This window comes from Phyllobates terribilis, unplaced genomic scaffold (genome assembly GCF_046119375.1).
Source record: "Phyllobates terribilis strain yellow unplaced genomic scaffold, ASM4611937v1 Scaffold_20__1_contigs__length_20440879, whole genome shotgun sequence".
Taxonomy (NCBI): Eukaryota; Metazoa; Chordata; class Amphibia; order Anura; family Dendrobatidae; genus Phyllobates; species Phyllobates terribilis.
In genome coordinates, this window is record NW_027362780.1 from 13,306,903 (window position 1) to 13,314,292 (window position 7,390).

Consider the following 7,390-nt stretch of genomic DNA (forward strand, 5'->3'; position numbering starts at 1 on the left):
AATTTAATAAAACATAGGATAAAACAACATAAATACAATTTAATAAAGCATAGGATAAAACAACATAAATACAATTTAATAAAGCATAGGATAAAACAACATAAATACTATTTAATAAAGCATAGGATAAAACAACATAAATACAATTTAATAAAGCATAGGATAAAACAACATAAATACTTTTTAATAAAGCTTAGGATAAAACCACATAAATACAATTTAATAAAACACAGGATAAAACAACATAAATACAATTTAATAAAGCATAGGATAAAACTACATAAATACAATTTAATAAAGCATAGGATAAAACAACATAAATACAATTTAATAAAGCATAGGATAAAACAACATAAATACAATTTAATAAAGCATACATTAAAACAACATGAATACAATTAAATAAAGCATAGGATAAAACAATATAAATACAATTTAATAAAGCATAGGTTAAAACAACATAAATACAATTTAATAAAGCATAGGATAAAACAACATAAATACAATTTAATAAAGCATAGGATAAAATAACATAAATACAATTTAATAAAGCATAGGATAAAACAACATAAATACAATTTAATAAAGCATAAGATAAAACAACATGAATACAATTTAATAAAGCATAGGTTAAAACAACATAAATACAATTTAATAAAGCATAGGATAAAACAACATAAATACAATTTAATAAAGCATAGGATAAAACAACATAAATACAATTTAATAAAGCATAGGTTAAAACAGCATAAATACAGTTTAATAAAGCATAGGATAAAACAACATAAATACAATTTAATAAAGCATAGGATAAAACAACATAAATCAAATTTAATAAAGCATAGGATAAAACAACATAAATCAAATTTAATAAAGCATAGGATAAAACAACATAAATACAATTTAATAAAGCATAGGATAAAACAACATAAATACAATTTAATAAAGCATAGGATAAAACAACATAAATACAATTTAATAAAGCATAGGATAAAACAACATAAATACTTTTTAATAAAGCATAGGATAAAACAACATAAATAAAATTTAATAAAGCATAGGATAAAACAACATAAATACAATTTAATAAAGCATAGGATAAAACAACATAAATACAATTTAATAAAGCATAGGATAAAACAACATAAATACTATTTAATAAAGCATAGGATAAAACAACATAAATACAATTTAATAAAGCATAGGATAAAACATAAATACAATTTAATAAAGCATAGGATAAAACAACATAAATACAATTTAATAAAGCATAGGATAAAACAACATAAATACTTTTTAATAAAGCATAGGATAAAACAAGATAAATACAATTTAATAAAGCATAGGGTAAAACAACATAAATAAAATTTAATAAAGCATAGGATAAAACAACATAAATAAAATTTAATAAAGCATAGGATAAAACAACATAAATACAATTTAATAAAGCATAGGTTAAAACAGCATAAATACAGTTTAATAAAGCATAGGATAAAACAACATAAATCAAATTTAATAAAGCATAGGATAAAACAACATAAATACAATTTAATAAAGCATAGGATAAAGCAAAATAAATTTAGTTTAATAAAGCATACTATAAAACAACATAAATAAAATTTAATAAAGCTTAGGTTAAAACAACATAAATACAATTTAATAAAGCATAGGATAAAACAACATAAATACAATTTAATAAAGCATAGGATAAAACAACATAAATACTTTTTAATAAAGCATAGGATAAAACCACATAAATACAATTTAATAAAGCACAGGATAAAACAACATAAATACAATTTAATAAAGCATAGGATAAAACAACATAAATACAATTTAATAAAGCATAGGATAAAACAACATAAATACAATTTAATAAAGCATAGGATAAAACAACATAAATACAATTTAATAAAGCATACATTAAAACAACATAAATACAATTTAATAAAGCATACATTAAAACAACATAAATACAATTAAATAAAGCATAGGATAAAACAACATAAATATAATTTAATAAAGCATAGGATAAAACAACATAAATACAATTTAAGAAAGCATAGGTTAAAACAACATAAATACAATTTAATAAAGCATAGGATAAAGCAACATAAATACAATTTAATAAAGCATAGGCTAAAACTACATAAATACAATTTAATAAAGCATAGGATAAAACAAATTAAATACAATATAATAAAGCATAGGATAAAACAACATAAATTCAATTTAATAAAGCATAGGATAAAATAACATAAATACAATTTAATAAAGCATAGGATAAAACAACATAAATACAATTTAATAAAGCATAGGATAAAACAACATAAATACAATTTAATAAAGCATAGGATAAAACAACATAAATACTATTTAATAAAGCATAGGATAAAACAACATAAATAAAATTTAATAAAGCATAGGATAAAACAACATAAATTCAATTTAATAAAGCATAGGATAAAACAACATGAATACAATTTAATAAAGCATAGGATAAAACAACATAAATACAATTTAATAAAGCATAGGATAAAACAACATAAATACAATTTAAGAAAGCATAGGATAAAACAACATAAATACAATTTAATAAAGCATACATTAAAACAACATAAATACAATTTAATAAAGCATAGGTTAAAACAGCATAAATACAGTTTAATAAAGCATAGGCTAAAACTACATAAATACAATTTAATAAAGCATAGGATAAAACAAATTAAATACAATTTAATAAAGCATAGGATAAAACAACATAAATTCAATTTAATAAAGCATAGGATAAAATAACATAAATACAATTTAATAAAGCATAGGATAAAACAACATAAATACAATTTAATAAAGCATAGGATAAAACAACATAAATACAATTTAATAAAGCATAGGATAAAACAACATAAATACAATTTAATAAAGCATAGGATAAAACAACATAAATACAATTTAATAAAGCATAGGATAAAACAACATAAATTCAATTTAATAAAGCATAGGATAAAACAACATGAATACAATTTAATAAAGCATAGGATAAAACAACATAAATACAATTTAATAAAGCATAGGATAAAACAACATAAATACAATTTAATAAAGCATAGGAAAAAACAACATAAATACAATTTAATAAAGCATACATTAAAACAACATAAATACAATTTAATAAAGCATAGGTTAAAACAGCATAAATACAGTTTAATAAAGCATAGGATAAAACAACATAAATACAATTTAATAAAGCATAGGATAAAACAACATAAATACTTTTTAATAAAGCATAGGATAAAACAACATAAATAAAATTTAATAAAACATAGGATAAAACAACATAAATACAATTTAATAAAGCATAGGATAAAACAACATAAATACAATTTAATAAAGCATAGGATAAAACAACATAAATACTATTTAATAAAGCATAGGATAAAACAACATAAATACAATTTAATAAAGCATAGGATAAAACAACATAAATACAATTTAATAAAGCATAGGATAAAACAACATAAATACAATTGAATTCATGTTGTTTTATCCTATGCTTTATTAAATTGTATTTAATTTGTTTTATCCTATGCTTTATTAAATTGTATTTATGTAGTTTTAGCCTATGCTTTATTAAATTGTATTTATGTTGTTTTATCCTATGCTTTATTAAATTGTATTTATGTTGTTTTAACCTATGCTTTCTTAAATTGTATTTATGTTGTTTTATCCTATGCTTTATTAAATTGTATTTATGTTGTTTTAACCTATGCTTTATTAAATTGTATTTATATTGTTTTATCCTATGCTTTATTTAATTGTATTTATGTTGTTTTAATGTAAGCTTTATTAAATTGTATTTATGTTGTTTTATCCTATGCTTTATTAAATTGTATTTATGTTGTTTTATCCTATGCTTTTTTAAATTGTATTTATGTTGTTTTATCCTATGCTTTATTAAATTGTATTTATGTTGTTTTATCCTGTGCTTTATTAAATTGTATTTATGTGGTTTTATCCTATGCTTTATTAAAAAGTATTTATGTTGTTTTATCCTATGCTTTATTAAATTGTATTTATGTTGTTTTATCCTATGCTTTATTAAATTGTATTTATGTTGTTTTAACCTAAGCTTTATTAATTTTTATTTATGTTGTTTTATCCTATGCTTTATTAAATTGAATTTATGTTGTTTTATCCTATGCTTTATTAAATTGTATTTATGTTGTTTTATCCTATGCTTTATTAAATTGTATTTATGTTGTTTTATCCTATGCTTTATTAAATAGTATTTATGTTGTTTTATCCTATGCTTTATTAAATTAGATTTATGTTGTTTTATCCTATGCTTTATTAAACTGTATTTATGCTGTTTTAACCTATGCTTTATTAAATTGTATTTATGTTGTTTTATCCTATGCTTTATTAAATTTTATTTATGTTGTTTTATCCTATGCTTTATTAAATTTTATTTATGTTGTTTTATCCTATGCTTTATTAAATTGTATTTATGTTGTTTTATCCTATGCTATATTAAATTTTATTTATGTTGTTTTATCCTATGCTTTATTAAATTTTATTTATGTTGTTTTATCCTATGCTTTATTAAATTGTATTTATGTTGTTTTATCCTATGCTTTATTAAATTGTATTTATGTGGTTTTATCCTATGCTTTATTAAAAAGTATTTATGTTGTTTTATCCTATGCTTTATTAAATTGTATTTATGTTGTTTTATCCTATGCTTTATTAAATTGTATTTATGTTATTTTATCCTATGCTTTATTAAATTGAATGTATGTTGTTTTATCCTATGCTTTATTAAATTGTATTTAATTTGTTTTATCCTATGCTTTATTAAATTGTATTTATGTAGTTTTAGCCTATGCTTTATTAAATTGTATTTATGTTGTTTTATCCTATGCTTTATTAAATTGTATTTATGTTGTTTTAACCTATGCTTTCTTAAATTGTATTTATGTTGTTTTATCCTATGCTTTATTAAATTGTATTTATGTTGTTTTAACCTATGCTTTATTAAATTGTATTTATATTGTTTTATCCTATGCTTTATTTAATTGTATTTATGTTGTTTTAATGTATGCTTTATTAAATTGTATTTATGTTGTTTTATCCTATGCTTTATTAAATTGTATTTATGTTGTTTTATCCTATGCTTTATTAAATTGTATTTATGTTGTTTTATCCTATACTTTATTAAATTGTATTTATGTTGTTTTAACCTATGCTTTATTAAATTGTATTTATATTGTTTTATCCTATGCTTTATTAAATTGAATTTATTTTGTTTTATCCTATGCTTTATTAAATTGTATTTATGTTGTTTTATCCTATGCTTTATTAAATTGTATTTATGTTGTTTTATCCTATGCTTTATTAAATTGTATTTATGTTGTTTTATCCTATGCTTTATTAAATAGTATTTATGTTGTTTTATCCTATGCTTTATTAAATTTGATTTATGTTGTTTTATCCTATGCTTTATTAAATTTGATTTATGTTGTTTTATCCTATGCTTTATTAAACTGTATTTATGCTGTTTTAACCTATGCTTTATTAAATTGTATTTATGTTGTTTTATCCTATGCTTTATTAAATTTTATTTATGTTGTTTTATCCTATGCTTTATTAAATTTTATTTATGTTGTTTTATCCTATGCTTTATTAAATTGTATTTATGTTGTTTTATCCTATGCTTTATTTAAAAGTATTTATGTTGTTTTATCCTATGCTTTATTAAATTGTATTTATGTTGTTTTATCCTATGCTTTATTAAATTGTATTTATGTTGTTTTATCCTATGCTTTATTAAATTGTATTTATGTTGTTTTATCCTATGCTTTATTAAATAGTATTTATGTTGTTTTATCCTATGCTTTATTAAATTGTATTTATGTTGTTTTATCCTATGCTTTATTAAATTGTATTTATGTTGTTTTATCCTATGTTTTATTAAATTTTATTTATGTTGTTTTATCCTATGCTTTATTAAAAAGTATTTATGTTGTTTTATCCTATGCTTTATTAAATTGTATTTATGTTGTTTTATCCTATGCTTTATTAAACTGTATTTATGCTGTTTTAACCTATGCTTTATTAAATTGTATTTATGTTGTTTTAATGTATGCTTTATTAAATTGTATTTATGTTGTTTTTTCCTATGCTTTATTAAATTGTATTTATGTTGTTTTATCCTATGCTTTATTAAATTGTATTTATGTTGTTTTATCCTATGCTTTATTAAATTGTATTCATGTTGTTTTATCCAGGATAAAACAACATAAATACAATTTAATAAAGCATAGGATAAAACAACATAAATACAATTTAATAAAGCATAGGATAAAACAACATAAATACAATTTAATAAAGCATACATTAAAACAACATGAATACAATTAAATAAAGCATAGGATAAAACAATATAAATACAATTTAATAAAGCATAGGTTAAAACAACATAAATACAATTTAATAAAGCATAGGATAAAACAACATAAATACAATTTAATAAAGCATAGGATAAAATAACATAAATACAATTTAATAAAGCATAGGATAAAACAACATAAATACAATTTAATAAAGCATAAGATAAAACAACATGAATACAATTTAATAAAGCATAGGTTAAAACAACATAAATACAATTTAATAAAGCATAGGATAAAACAACATAAATACAATTTAATAAAGCATAGGATAAAACAACATAAATACAATTTAATAAAGCATAGGTTAAAACAGCATAAATACAGTTTAATAAAGCATAGGATAAAACAACATAAATACAATTTAATAAAGCATAGGATAAAACAACATAAATCAAATTTAATAAAGCATAGGATAAAACAACATAAATCAAATTTAATAAAGCATAGGATAAAACAACATAAATACAATTTAATAAAGCATAGGATAAAACAACATAAATACAATTTAATAAAGCATAGGATAAAACAACATAAATACAATTTAATAAAGCATAGGATAAAACAACATAAATACTTTTTAATAAAGCATAGGATAAAACAACATAAATAAAATTTAATAAAGCATAGGATAAAACAACATAAATACAATTTAATAAAGCATAGGATAAAACAACATAAATACAATTTAATAAAGCATAGGATAAAACAACATAAATACTATTTAATAAAGCATAGGATAAAACAACATAAATACAATTTAATAAAGCATAGGATAAAACATAAATACAATTTAATAAAGCATAGGATAAAACAACATAAATACAATTTAATAAAGCATAGGATAAAACAACATAAATACTTTTTAATAAAGCATAGGATAAAACAAGATAAATACAATTTAATAAAGCATAGGGTAAAACAACATAAATAAAATTTAA